The sequence below is a fragment of the Oryctolagus cuniculus genome, chromosome 2, assembly GCF_051225735.1.
Source record: "Oryctolagus cuniculus isolate XC-2025 breed Fujian yellow rabbit chromosome 2, ASM5122573v1, whole genome shotgun sequence".
Lineage (NCBI taxonomy): Eukaryota > Metazoa > Chordata > Mammalia > Lagomorpha > Leporidae > Oryctolagus > Oryctolagus cuniculus.
Genome location: NC_142868.1, coordinates 89,396,259 through 89,411,363, shown reverse-complemented (window position 1 = coordinate 89,411,363; position 15,105 = coordinate 89,396,259). Strand labels below are relative to the sequence as shown.

Sequence of the window (15,105 nt, the reverse complement as noted above, 5' to 3'; positions counted from 1 at the left end):
GTATAAAGCAGCCCCAGGTGGGGGGAAGCAGGCGTAGCTGGAGGAAGGGGCCGGGGCGGAGAGCAGGCTCCTCATCCCCGGGGCCTTCCTAACTCTCTATTCCAGTTCCTGCGGGGCCTTGCAGAGCTGCGCTCTTCCTGGGTTCCTCCAGATTTCCTGGTAAGCTGCTGCTGCTTGCCTGCAGCTCGGCCCTTGTGGGTCTTCAGGTGGAAGAAAGAGAAGTAAGTAGAATGATCACTGTTTCATGCTTGACGGCGGGTGGGTCAAGTCTGAAATTTAGCAAGAGTCTTCTTGTATTTTTTTAAAGCTTTATTTATTTATCTATTTGAAAGGCAGAGACACAGAAAGAAAGGGGGGGGGAGAGAAAGAGAGAGAGATCTTCCGTTAGCTGATTCACTCCCCAAATGGCCGCAATAGCCAAGGCTGGGCCAGGCTGAAGCCAGGAGCTTCTTCCAGGCCCCCATGTGGATGCAGGGATCCAAGCATTTGGGCCATCTTCCACTGCTTTCCCAGGTGCATTAGCAGGGAGCTAGATTGGAAGAAGAGCAGCTGGGACTTGAATCCGCACCCATATGGGTGTCATAGGTGGCAGTTTTTACCCAGAATGCTACAACACCGGCTCTTAATTCAGTCATTATTAACAATTTCTTAAAGTTGTCTTCATTAAGATAAAATTCTTGAAATGATTGCTATAGATAGGCATTTCCCAAATGGTGTTTCTTGAAAGATGGGTGTCCCTAGGTATATAACTATACATTGTATGATAAGACTACTTGGTTTAAAAATATTGAGATACAGTCTTGGAGATTGAAAGTGCACATTAAGGGGGCCGGTGCTATGGTGCAGTGGGCTAAGCATCTGCCTGCCCACCAGCAACCCATATGGGCGCCAGTTTGAGTCCCGGCTACTCCACTTCTGATCCAGCTCTCTGCTATGGCCTGGGAAAGCAGTAGAAGATGGTCCAAGTGTTTGGGCCCCTGCACCCATGTGGGAGACCTGGAAGAAGCTCCTGGCTCTTGGCTTCGGATCGGCACAGCTCTGACCATTGTGGCCATCTGGGAGTGAACCAGTGGATAGAAGATCTCTCTCTCTCTGCCTCTACCTCTCTGTAACTCTGCCTTTCAAATAAACATCTTAAAAAACAAAGTGCACATTAGGAGTGGAAGGCATTAGATGCAGTAGTTAAGATTCCGCTTGGGGCACCCCTCATCCCATGTCCGAGTGCCTGATGCGAGTCTTGGCTCCTTCGCTTCCAGCCCAGCTTCCCACTGGGTCGAGTGCTTGGGTCTCTGTCACCCGTGTGGGAGACTTAGATTGAGTTCTGGCTTTGGCCTGGGTTGCACTTGTTGCACTCATTTGAGGAATGAACCAGTGGATGGATGATCTCTTCCCCACTTCAAATAAAATATAAATAAAAAATGTTTAGAGGCAAAAAATCCCAAACCCCACATAGTACACATTAATACAGTAAAAGCTCTGAGAAGTCCTGCAGTAAAGAACTTATTTAGGCCAACATTTCTTCAAAGCATTTAACCATGAAATCTTTAATGAGCACCTATTTTTTTTTAAAGATTTATTTATTTGAAAGACAGAGTTACAAAGAGAGGAGAGGCAGAGAGAGAGAGGTCTTCCATCTGCTGGCTCACTCCCTGATTGGTTGCAACGGCTGGAGCTGTGCCTATCTGAAGCCAACAGCCAGGAGCTTCTTCTGAGTCTCCCATATGGGTGCAGGGGCCCAAACACTTGGACCATCTTCTACTGCTTTCCCAGGCCATAGCAGAGAGCTGGATCAGAAGAGGAGCAGCCAGGACTAGAACCGGCATCCATATGGGATCCTGACACTTCAGGCCAGGGCTTTAACCTGCTGTGTCACAGCACCTATTAAAAAGCCTTTTCGGGGCTGGCATTGTGGTGTAGCAGGTTAAACCACTGCCTGAGATGCCGGCATCCCACATGGGCCCTGGTTCATGTCCCAGCTGCTCCCCTTCTGATCCAGCTCCCTGCTAATAGCCTGGGAAAGCAGTAGAAGATGGCCCAAGTCCTTGGGCCCCCACACCCATGTGGGAGACCCGGAAGAAGCTCCTGGCTCCTGACTTTGGTCTGGCCCAGTTCTGGTTGTTGCGGCCATCTGGGGAGCGAACCAGTGGATGGAAGACTCTGTCTGTCTGTCTCTATCTATCTCTCTGTCTCTCCCTGTAACTCTGCTTTATAAATAAATAAAATAAATGTTAAAAACCTTTTGGACACAAGCTGTGTGAGGAACAGTGTTTAGGAAACATGGCTGTTATTGTAGGAATTTCAGACTCTGAATATAGATTGGGAAAGTTGGTGCAGGCACACAAGGAAATGAGGATGAAGCTTGGGAAAGAGCTGTTCACACTCACAGATCCCAGGCATCAGGGGCCACACAGGGCCAGGGAGAAGTAGCACTAGGGTTTGGGTCAGTAGCAGAAGTCGGGGTGATCCTGAGCCAGAGACCTGGCTGGTTTCCATGGGAACTGCAAAGCAGGGCAGTGTAGACAGCGGGGACAGGCCAATGGGAATGAGTGTGGGGGACTGAGAGCTAAAGGGGTCACCACAGTCGCCCGGCCCCTCCCTATCCCTGGCATGAGTCAGGGCTGTAAATGTGCTAGAGGAAGGCCGAAGCCTGTTGGGCTGTAGCCTTGGACTTGGGGTTGGGTGATTTGTCCATGGGAGGGGCACCCCGGCCGAGCCTTTCACCATCTGTAAGAATGGTGTCTCCCTGGGCAGGGAACCTTTTAGGATGCACACACCTCATAGAATGATGGTAATGATAAAACATGATCAACACAGCTCAACAGAAAGCTTTTGGAAGTGTGGGCCCTCCTTGACTCCTAACATCTACATTTCCACCCCAGTCGGGAGAGCAGGTGCGTCAGTCAGGGTCTGGCCAGGAAGACAGAAACCAAGCTTTGCATTTCCAACAGAAGAGGTGGTACCCGGGAGAGATGACGCAGAGCTTAGACAGAGGAGACCTGCAGGAAACTTGGAGATCATCTGGGGCCGGAGGGACGAGACCTGAGACCAGAGAAGGGGATCGCAGCCTCAGGGGTTGCAGGGGAGGAAGAAACACCATCAAAAGGAGGCAAGAGGGGGACCCCTTCCTCTCCCGCCTCGATGCTCCTGCACCCCGAGTGAAAGCTAGCGGGAGTCACTGGCGGAGCAACCTGGGAGGCGTAGTTTACAGACTTGCGACACCATTGTCCTGCAGGAAGTTGTAGGATGACACTTAAAGCCCAGTTGTTACCTGGGAAAGTTTGGTGAAGAGCTGCGTGACAGCTCTTAGTGGACCTGTCAATCACTTCGACACTTCATTTCTGCTAAATTAATGAGTAGTTTGACAAGTCAGTGTGATTAAGGCCAGGGTACCCTAAAGGAAAAACACATGTAAATAAGTTTTCTTGAATTATTCGAATGAAAGAAAAATATGACAAACATGTTTCTAGCCATAAAAATTATCAGAAGGAAAGGAAAAAAATTTCCAAAACACACTTGAAAAATCAAATCTTCATATAGCAATAGGTGATGAGTGGAGAGAACTTTGGAGGACTATCATATAGTGATTGCAAATAATAAATGTTGGTGCTATGTGACAAAACCCATTTTTTAAAATAACATCCAATGGGCACCTGGCATGTGCCGGGCACCGTAATTAATGACAGGCCTAAAAAGACGAATGCAATGTGGTCCCCGTTCTTCTAACACCCATAATCCCCTGGAGGAGAGCCTTGTAAACATGAAAAAGAGTTTACAAATTACATATGAAATTGCAATGGCAAATTTTTATGTCTACAAATTTCCTGTAATGAACATGTATTAAATGCACAATAAAAGTAGTAAATTCTTTATAATACAGTTTTTACAACTATGTAAAATATGTGTAATTATTGGAAGAGAACACAAAACAGTGACCATAGTTGTTGTAGGGTAACCCTACTGGGATATTTAGTTCTATGTCAGCATGGCCAGGATCTGATACCCAGTGATTTAGTCTAACACTGATCTCAGGAGGTAGTTTGTAGAGGTAGCTAGGATCCACTGAGCTTCTGTAAAGGAAAATACCCTTGGTTACAGGAGTGGCCCTCACATTGTCAGCTGGAGGAGCAAAAGCCAAGATTTCCTGGAGAACCAGAAATCCCACCTCAAGACTAGGACACGGAAATCCTGCCTTATTTTACAACCTGCTGCCTGCCCTAGGATTTTGGACCAGCCCTTCCTCTCCCTCCAATGGTGTACATAAATTCCCTAAAATCTCTTGATTTCTCTCTCTCTCTCTCTCTCTCTCTCACACACACACACACACACACACCCATCTATTGCTGCTGTCCCTCTGGAGGACGGATACATCTATCAGCCTTTTTTCTAACAGTCCTGAATTTAATGTTGGTTTACTCGTGTATGATTTGTCTAAGGGCTCTGCGGTCCTCCCCATAACTGGACTCCTCTTTGATCATCTTTTCTCAGCCCTGCCACCACTTCCACCTGCTGCTGTCCCCAGATTACCAAAGGCAATCTGCAAAGCTAACATTGCACGGGGTGTGCTGTGGCTTGGGTGAGACGGGTCCTTGTCAGCATGCATGCTGAAATGTAACAGCCAGTGCGGTGATGTTGCCAGGTGGTGGGGTCTTTCAGGGCCACTTGGGTCACGCGGGCTCTGCACTCATGAGAGAGTCAGTGCCACTCCTCAGAGTGGGCTGGCTGTGGCGAGCATGGGTTGGATGGGTTGTTGCGAGCATGGGTTGTTAGTGGGCTGGCTGTGGCGAGGGTTGCCTGGCCCCTTGTCCCCTCCTCTCGGCAGGCACCCCCTCGCTCTCTGGTGCTTCTGCCCGGCGGAGCAGCACGAGGCCCTCTCCAGAAGCTGGACACCTGCAGCCACCTGACCTTGGACATCTAGCCTCCATAGCTGGGAGCTAAAGAGACCTTTTTGTTTTATGCGTTGCCCAGCCTCAGGTGCTGTTCATCAACAGAAAAGGGACTAAGAGGAGAGGCAGGCAGGCCAGGGTATTGCATTACCAGTTTTCTTCTAACTTGGCTACTGAGCAAGACCAGTGGCTGCTCCATGCATGCCTGGTTCCATCAGTCTTTTGTTGGATCCCAGGGGAGCAATGATCCCATTAAGGGACAGCCGTCCACTGAGGACAGTCTTTCAGGTGACACAAGACAGTTTTTTTTTTTTTTCAAGATTATTTATTTGAGAGGTAGAGTTTCAGTGAGAGGGAAAGATAGAGAGAGAGGTCTTCCATCCACTGGTTCACTCCCCAGATGGCCACAATGGCCGGAGCTGTGCTGATCTGAAGCCAGGAGCTTCCTCCGGGTCTCCCACGCAGATTCAGTGGCCCAAGGACTTGGACCATCCTCTACCACTCTCCCAGGCCACAGCAGAGGGCTGGATTGGAAGAGGGGCAGCCGGGACTAGAACTGGTGCCCCTATGGGATGCAGGACAGTTTAGCTGAGCCTAGCACAGCAGTCCAGGAGCCCTGGGCAGCGCACTGCTTTTGACATCCTGCAGTCCCCACCTCACTTGAAGAGGATTAGGGAGTGCACCCTCCATGCTTGGGTCTGCAGCTCAACACATGGGCTGCGTTTTCAGTGTCTGTATTTCTTGAAGTAGCTGCATCCAATGGGTGCAGGCTCTCGGGCCAGGTCATTGGATTTCTGTGTCAGCTTAGCCGCTTTCTTCTAGCGTAGCTTCTCTGTGACAGTTTCCTTACCTGTAAAGTGGGGATAGCTATTCAAGCCAGCCTGCAGAGCTGTGCTAAGGATGTCAAACGTGATGCACAAAGTTTCTAGCACACTGTAGGAGGTCCCACAAATGGCCATCGCTGCTATTGAACTATCCTGGAGGGAGAAGGTGGACTTTGGACACATATCCACCACCTAAGAGGTGGAGACCCTGGTCCCTGTTTTCCTCCCAGTTCTGGCTGAGGATAAAGAACCAATGCTCACAAAGTATGTTGAACCCTTGGCAAAAAACATGGATGCTACCGCCATTTAATATTGCCACCATGTTCATAGATAACAATACACGAATCAGCTCTACAAATAAGTAGAGATAATTTACAGTCACCAATAAGTTTTTGTTCTTGGCTCCTCCTTTTCCCAGAGGTATGAGACAATAAATAACCATTTTTTCCCCCTAACCTCCTTTCTTGACTTAGCACCTTTTTTTTTTTTAATATTTTTTTTTGACAGGCAGAGTGGACAGTGAGAGAGAGACAGAAAGGTCTTCCTTTTGCCGTTGGTTCACCCTCCAATGGCCACCGTGGCCGGCATGCTGAGGCCAGTGCACAGCGCTGATCTGATGGCAGGAGCCAGGTACTTATCCTGGTCTCCCATGCGGGTGCAGGGCCCAAGGACTTGGGCCATCCTCCACTGCACTCCCTGGCCACAGCAGAGAGCTGGCCTGGAAGAGGGGCAACCGGGACAGAATCTGGCGCCCTGACCGGGACTAGAACCCGGTGTGCCGGCGCCGCTAGGCGGAGGATTAGCCTAGTGAGCCGCGGCACCGGCCTAACTTAGCACCTTTTTAAAAATAATGATCTTGGGCTGGTAGGGAGGCATCTGTTGGCACTATTACGTTCTCCCAGGCCCAAGGACTCGGTTCTAGTGCGCTCCTGTGTATCTGCATGTGGATTATCCACTTAATGAAGCATCTGCCAGGGAAGTTTTAATCCCACTCAAGCTTTCTCTTTGCACCCTCTCTCCCACTTCTCCCTCCAGCAGCCCTCGCCCAGCTGATGTGTGCTTAGGAAATGCAAACTAATTTTAAAATTCACTGGAGCAAAACATGATTAGAATGGTTAAGTCTGCTGCCAAAAATAAAACCAGCTAATGCATTCCATATATTTAGATTTCCAAAATTAAGTTGGAATGACGCTTGGTTCATCCAAAGTTTGGGTTTGATGTGCGTCAACCTCTAGCTCTGCTAGTTGACCTGACTTTTCCTGGCAGTGTTACCTCTCACTCTCCTGTGTATGGTGTCACCTTTTCCACATGCCGTGGCCGTGTTTTGGTTCTCTCGTCTGTTGGAGATGGGTTCATGTGCCCTGTTTAAGGTGATGGAGACGAAGGCGTGTGACGGAGGGCAGAAGCACAAGGCTTACCCAGCCTTGCCAGATGGTCAGGAGTCTGGCTGGAGAGCGGTGCCCAGTCAAACCAGGTGCTGGCATTGAAAGAGACACAAGTAAGGTATAGAAAAGTAGGGGGTAGAAGTGCCAACCCACGTAACAGTCAGAGGGAGCTTCCCCAAGGGGCCGTCTTTGGGAAGAGCAGAGCATGGCAGGGTGGGAAGGCAGAATATACATCCCATTGTGAACCACGTGTTCCAGGAGGTTGAGGAAGCTGTTTTCCAAGGCAACAGGGCGAATTTTATATAAGCTCCTTGGATGCAGAGTTCATTAGCCTCGGAGGCCTGAACAGGAGTTGCTGTTAGCTCGTTGCTGCAGGTGCCTGCTTCCATCAAGACCATCTTGTCTGAATTGCTGCAGCTGAAACAAGGTCAAAGGCAAACTTTGTCACAGAAATCTGTGCACGCATGCTGGGTGTGCCACCAAACATGTGGTATGTGTCGAACCAGGAGGAATGTCCTGTGGCCCTCTGGGAAGTCCTTGGGAGAGGGCTTAGGTAGGCACGCACGCTCGGGCCAGCCCTTGCTTATTTCCTGGTCCCTTCCTGTTGGGGTCCAACAAGAACGCTTTCATCTTGCTATTAGCAGCTTCGACAGCCATCAAGGTGCTGCCTTCACGGTGCTCCCCTCAACCCCTGGTCTCCTTGGGGAGACGTGACTAGCGCTGCGACATAATACATGCTTCAAAAACTGAGTCATTGCTAAACTTCGTGGCACAGGTGGTAAGACACTCAAGGGAGACAGTGACAAGAGCTGGAGCAGTAGGATAGGGTGTGGGACCAGGGAGGGCTCTGTGGGTGAAGGGATGGCCAATGCGAGCCCATGCAGGCATGTAGAGATGGGCAAGGCACGGCAGAGGGGCAGCAGAGGGGGCAGACCGAGCCCCATGTTAGGGAGTTGGTGGAAATACGCATGTTTAAGACTCTTGGTTGCAAAGGACAGAAAACAATCTGATCTTTTGACGGGGATGCGTGGAAAATTGTGTCAGCATCCGGGAAGTCCTCTCTCAACTTCCCAGCCCCTGTTCCTGCATCCTCGCAGCAGGTGCCAGCTGCCCCCAGTGGCCCAAGTTCTCCTGCTCCCTTTCCAGCACCCTGGCTCGTATTCAGTTTCACTCACTTCCAGATTCCTAGAAGAGAGAGAACCTCGGCTGGCCCAGGCCTGGCCCAATCAGCCAGGCCACGGGATCGAGGGTGAGCACCAATGTGGCTGTGGCCCCCGCCTCCTGGGTGGGAGGAGGTCAGGGGACACCCCAGCCTCACACCCACTGGTGTGTGTCACAGTGCCTGCCCCATACTCGCATGAATGATTGCCTGTGGAGCTGAATGAATGATGTCAGCTTCCCAAATGAGTGATTTGGAGGCAAGGGGCCATTGAAGGGGAATATATAGCTTTGTTATCTTAAGGTCAATGATCCTACTAGAGTGTCCCTTCTTGTGACAATGTCAGACATGACACTACTTGTCCTGCCAGCAGGCTCTTCCAGGATGACCCCCAGCTCCCCTGAGGCTCCCAGGCACACCTTGGCTTGACGCACCTCACATAAAGCCCGAGACCTTGGTTAAGTCTCCAAGGGGGAGGCTTGCGCCAAGTAGGTGCTGCTGCCTCCCTTGGGAAAAGCAGGAAGCTGGCTGTAGCCACCAGGGAGAAAAGTGTCCCCCACCCCACCCACTTCCACGGAGGCCTGGTGGGGACCAGGCAGAGAGAGGGGAGGGGGAAGAGCTGGCAGAGGGGAAAGGCAGTCCAAGGGGTGGCCCACCCTGGCGAACTCCTCGCATTCCACGAGAGGAAGGCGACAAATGAGACAAAATGAAAAATATAATGATGCATATTATATTAATCATCCTTCCCTTTTCTGACACAATAAATCTTCTCTTTAAACTCAGGGTAGCGATTGCATCATCTCCCTCTCTCCTGGAAACAGCACAGATTAAGATAAAGTGATAGTGCTGTGTCAAAGAGAGCTTTACTGCCACACTCGGGATACAAAGAGAGAGGTTAATTTATCATCGCTGGGGAGAACTGACAGAAGAGAGATATACTACCGAAAGGGGGTTTAGCACAGGGCCAAGAAACTTCACACTATTTTTACCATCTGTCACTTGCTCTAATAAAGCAGGGCAAAATATGAAGAAAGGAAAAATGAACTATCAAACACTGATGTAATGCAGCCCATAAATCTAATTTAATTACTTTGCATGGAGACAGGTCCTCGAGTCTGTGTGAATATACTGGATTTTCTTGGCAACTTAACAACTAAGTGTTTTAATAACATCACACTATAATTTATTCTGCTTGAAACACAAAACCCCTTTTGTGAGAGTTTCATTTTTGAGAACTGTTAATTTTTTCGGCTAATGTCAAAACTGGCATAAATTCACATGTGAACTTGAAGCCTGACTGTGAAAAAGGCTTAGGTTACCGCATGCCTTTTTATTGTTTGGCAAGTCCCCCCCCACCCCCACCCTTCTGCATGCATTAGAAATAATTGGGCTTTTGTTGATGACTTAGCACAGAAGAGTTGTCTTGCAATTAGATTTTAATATAATGACAAAGGGTGTGTGAGGGGAAGGCTTTGTAACATAGAGGGAGGTAAGAAAATGAGAGAGGAATGAGGAAAAAAAATCTTTCTTTTTCAGCAGATTTGCAAAGCCCCAAGTGCCTGTGTTGGTGGAACTGGGCCATGCCCAGGACCATGAGGCTTTCACTCTGGAGGGCCAAGGGGACGCTGGGAGCGCCGGGCTGCCCTAGAGGGAGCCACCGGGAGCAGAAAATAAATCAAAACTAAAATTAATATTCATCGGATGTCTTCCTGAATTTGGATGCAGTTACAGAAATTATTGTTAATAATGAAAGTCATATATCAAAGGTTATAAAACTCATCTCGGCCAGGACACTATTTTTTTAGGCATTGTTCTGAACCATTACAGATGACATATTGCATTTGTGTGCCTCTGTGTATAATAAGATACATTTAGGGCTGACTCCAACCTACACTGGCAATTTTTGGCATCAAACTCACGTTCTTAAATGGAGGGTTGTGATACTGCAGTCCGGGGGGAAGTGGGCTGAGTCTACCCGTTCTCCCATGACCTCACTGCTCGGGGCAGGATGGATGGGTAATTAATTTGTTAGATCATCAGTGACTCATGTTGGAAAAATAAGACTCGGAGCTGCTTGACAAACTCAATGGAAATATAATCAAGAAGGAAGATCAGCCTCCTGTTTCCTAAACTGCCCCCTCCGCGGCAAAGCCCCCAGCCCTTACACTGAAAGAACGTGTACCGCTGGGCCGTCTGCTTGGAGATGATCTGTTTATTCCTTTAGCCACTTGGTTAATCCTTCCCCAGTGGAGGGCTCTGCAGGGCGCTCTCTGGGGACACACGCAGTCCTGCAGCAGAAATACTTGGGACAGAATTGTGACTGTACTAGGGACATCATCCTGGCGGCCACCATCATTGGGGTTCATGGAGAGGGCAGATCTGGAGCTGGTTGAGATAGGGAATCTGGATAGAAGTGATTCATCTGGAAAATTCTAGCCAGTGTAGACCCGTCAGGAAATTGACCACAGTGTCCGTGTCATTGCATATTGATTGAATGCCACCAACGATTGGGTAAATGTCAAATATCTAGCATGACTCTAGGACCTCGCAGCCAGCTTTTCAAATAAACGTATCCTCGTCCAGGTTTTTTTTTTCTTTCCTGAAGTTCCTATGCCCCAGTTCAGACTTGGAAAACACTCAATTCTTGTGGTTTCTTGTTCTGTTGAATTTGTGTGGGAGAAAAATGTACAACCTTGAACTCTGAATGAAGCCCAGTGTGAAAAGTAGTGGTTTCCAGCTGTGCTATTTCAAATGCTCTCATTGGTATTTTTAAAGACTTCCCACATATTTGGTTACTGACCCAGAGCCTAGAATAGTGAACATTAAAAATTACCAAAAAAAAAAATTCGCACCACCAATATTTATTTCTGAAATGACTTGGTCACAGCCCAGCAGTCCAACTGCCTTAAAATGAGTGTACAAATTGAGAGTTTGAAGGGTTTCTTTTTTCGGCGTTTTGATTTCCTCATCTGAAACATGGGACGCTTCGCTTCTAAAATGCGGCTGCGTAAGTCAGACACAGAACATGCCGACGTGACAGCTGCCGTGATTGCTTGATGAGAATTTTGATTTCCCGACCCCTCCTCCTCTCCGTCCTTGCATTTCTGACCACTCCCTCTCCCCTCTGTGGTCGCCCAGCTCCCCCTCATAGCACCCTTCATCTCAGCCCTACAGGAATAGAATTCATGCAGCCTCCCTCTTCTGGCCCGCCTGCACACTGCAGCCATGCACCGCACACAAACGCAGTCTCTTCCAAGCAGGAAATGCAACACACACACACACACACACACACACACGGAAAGGAATTGCACCGGGCGGGCCCAGGGTGCTGTCTGGGGTGCACCTTACCAGGGGGGAGCACTTGACAGGGACAAAAGGAGCCATAAGCTCCATGCGCTGTGTGGCCAAGGAAGAAATGGCAAAAAAAATCCATTTTTTCAAGAAGCCTTGGGAAGTTTTTATAAGCAGAGCGGGTGGGGAGTAGGAAGCATCCCAGGAGTTAAAAAGCCAACAAAATTGATGGCATTGTCCCCTTTAATCGGTTACTGTTAGCCCAAGTGCCCGACACAAAGTGAACTTGACCTCCCATGGAAAACAATTGTACTTGAACTCTCCATGCTACTCCGCGCCTCTTCATTTCCTTCTTCTAACAGGTACCTTGCTTTAACCTTGCTGGTCAAGATGACAGATCATTTACATTAACAGAGTGCGCGGGAATGCTCCAGGCCCAAGCTGCAAGCTCACTGGCATTGGAGCCCCGAAGGAGGACCTGAGGCGGAAACCAAACAGCTGGCACGCCCTCCTGGAAGGTGTCGTTTTCAAGGAGACACTGCAGGATTTGATGTTTACGTTGTGTACGTTGTGTTAAATACTGCGCAGTACCCCATACGGATGTACAATTTTGATTTTATTGCATTTGATTTTATTTAAAATGTATTTGAAAAGCACAGAGAGAGAGAGAGAGAGAGAGACTTATCTTCTATCCACTTCTTCTCTTCCCTGAATGGCTGCAACAGCTAGGCTGGACCAGGCCGAAGCCAGGAGACAGGACCTCCATCTGGGTCTCCCATGTGGGTTGCAGGGACCCAAGCACTTGCGCCATCCTCCACTGCTCTCCCATGTGCATCAGCAGGGAGCTGGTTTGGAAGTGGACCAGCCAGGCCTTGAACCCACGCTCTAACGTGGGATGCCACACTGCAAGCAGTGACTTAAACTGCTGTGCCACAAGACTGACCCCAACCAAAAATCTTAAAAAATTAATGACAACATTGCACTTTGGTTCCTATGTCTAAGGAGCATCACCTAAGAGATGTTTGGCCAGCCTCAGTTCTTCCAAATTGTCTTCATGTTCTTCCTAGTTGCTTGCTATGGTCTGTTTTGTTCGTTCATTGGCACTCGTATAAGCCCCACATGTTTGAAGCATCTTTTGTTGTGTGCCAGCATTATGCTCCATGCTAAGAACATGTCGGCCCTACTCTTTTTTTTTTTTTTTTTGACAGGCAGAGTGGACAGTGAGAGAGAGAGAGACAGAAAGGTCTTCCTTTGCCGTTGGTTCACCCTCCAATGGCCGCTGTGGCCAGCGCACTGCGCTGATCCGATGGCATGAGCCAGGTGCTTCTCCTGGTCTCCCATGGGGTGCAGGGCCCAAGCACCTGGGCCATCCTCCACTGCACTCCCGGGCCACAGCAGAGAGCTGGCCTGGAAGAGGGGCAACCAGGACAGAATCCGGCGCCCCGACTGGGACTAGAACCCGGTGTGCTGGAGCCGCAAGGCGGAGGATTAGCCTAGTGAGCTGCGGCGCCGGTGTCGGCCCTACTCTTAATTAGTACTAAGGAGAGGGCACAGGCACGATTTCCCTTAACACAAGGTGGAAGCAATGCTATGGTCAGATGCTCAGTAGGAGAGGAGGAGACAGGTCACAGAGGAAGGAGCGAAGGCTTCTAAGGCAGGGTGCCGTCAGAGCTGGGGGCAGACAGAGGAGTAGCTGCTGCCCCTGGAGTAGAAGTGGAGGAGTGGTGCTTCTGGTGCAGGGTGGGGTGTGAGGGAGGAGGCGGGGCCACAGCTCTCCAGCTTGTTCCTAGGCAGAAGCTGAGTTAACGACTGACTGCCCAGCCCTTGCTCTTGCCATCCAAGGTTCCGAGGAGCAGAGGGAACAGGCAGCTCTTTCAGGTCGTGGCCAGAAGGTCTTGTGAATCGCATCTGACCTCCCAAAGGAGGCCCTGAGGGCTGGGGGCCCAGAGTGGCGCTTGCTGACCATTTGAATGAGCAAGAGGTTCTTTGGCTGTATCCAGGGAGGCGCTGAGGTCCCTCACTCATGGTCAGTGTGTTCCTGCCAACCAGAGGAAAGCACGTGGTTGAGCGTCATCCAGGCCTCCCCAGGAAAAGGTCATGGTCATTGCTGACCCTGAACACTCTCACTGGGGCCAGCGACAAACCCAGAGAGTAGACTTGTTAGCACGTCCATTTGACCAAGGAAACCAGGGCCCAGACAGGCAGGTGCACACACCTCTATGTGGCAGAGTGAGACTCCATCTCTCTGTCCCAGAGCCCGGCTCTTCACCACCTTCCTGGGCCAGGAACCCAGACAGCGGAACCACCCAGATGCACTTCCTGAGCTGGGTGCCTCCCTGTCCCCCAGCACCTCCTGACATCATCAGCATCACACCTTGGAGACTGGTATGCCTTTCACGTACAGGTGAGGAAACCCAGGCTGAGCAAGATCGAGCAAGGTGTGGGCCAGCTGACAGTAAGTGACGGAGGTGGCACGTCTCAGAGACTCAGGTGCACCTGCCCTCAGAGCGGGCGTCCTTTTCGCTCTACCGTGCTGGTCTCCAAGACGGCATCTCAGCAGGTGCGGCTCCTTCCCCGGCATGCGTGAAGGCAGGAGTTGATGGTGCGTTGTCTCCAACAGCGCTGCCCTCTGCACCCTGGAACTTCATCTGCACTGCACACCTGGGCCCTGTTGGAACCGGGAGCTCCCGCGGCTGAGAGACAGAAGTCTTGAGATAGCTCAAGGAAAAAGCCAAAGTTAGAATTGGAAAGAACACGTGTGCTTAGCAGTGTGGGCTTCCTCTCCAAAATACCCCAGGTTGAGAGGCTTAACAACAGAGAGTTATTTCTTACAGCTCTGGAGCCTGGAAGGCCAAGGTCTAGGGGCCAGCCAATCGGATTCATGCTGAGGGCCCTCTTCCTGGCTTGCGGCAGCCACTGTCCTACCGTCACCTGGCAGGGAGACAGCGAGCTCTCGGATGCCTGTTCTCGCGAGGAAGCTGATCCTATTCAAACAGGGCGCCGGTCCTTACAACCTCACTTAACCTTAATTGCATTCTTGGAGGTCTTAGCTTCTAAAACAGCCACACTTGGGGGTTACAGTTTCAACCCAGGAGTTTTGGCAGGGACACTACAGGCCAGGAGGGAGCCGCTCTCTGAAGTCCCCTCCAGTGCCACGTTCTCTGCATTCCCTGGCCTGCTCTGGGGCAGTGATGCACTCTCTGGAATTCTCAGTGTCCAGTTCCCCCAGCAGCGGGTTTATTGTCTCAACCCTGACTCCTCCCTCCCTGCGGGGCTGCTCTCTGACCCCTCTTTTGCCACCGTTTTTGTTAAAGTGGATTCAAAGTGCGCAGAAGATAAGCCTTCTGGGGTTCCCGGTATCCCTGGCAAGGACTTGTAGCGTGAAGGAAAGAATTTATTTGGGTGCATGTGTTGCTCTCCAAGAGCTGACCCTGGAGGACAAGGCTGCTGCCCTGGGCTGTGTAGTATTGAGCCCCAGCTTCTCTGCCTGCCTGCTCCTCAGAGACGCGCCCACACCCACCTGCTCGGGTGCAAGGGGTGCCCGCCAGAGCCTCTGTCCTGGG

The 15,105-nt window shown here is 50.3% G+C and overlaps 1 long non-coding RNA gene across 13 annotated transcripts; it reads left to right on the top strand.

Moving 5' to 3' along the window:
• LOC149127884 (uncharacterized) lies at positions 1–12,344 on the top strand. Of its 13 annotated transcripts, none has more exons than XR_016230065.1 (5): positions 1–221; positions 4,096–4,253; positions 4,486–4,529; positions 7,737–7,870; positions 9,788–11,058. It is a non-coding gene; the product is annotated as an uncharacterized LOC149127884 (long non-coding RNA). The 13 variants fall into 13 exon arrangements; XR_016230067.1 differs by lacking the exon at positions 9,788–11,058 and adding an exon at positions 8,239–8,351; XR_016230064.1 differs by lacking the exon at positions 9,788–11,058 and adding an exon at positions 8,190–8,247.
• Positions 12,345–15,105: the final 2,761 nt, after the last annotated feature.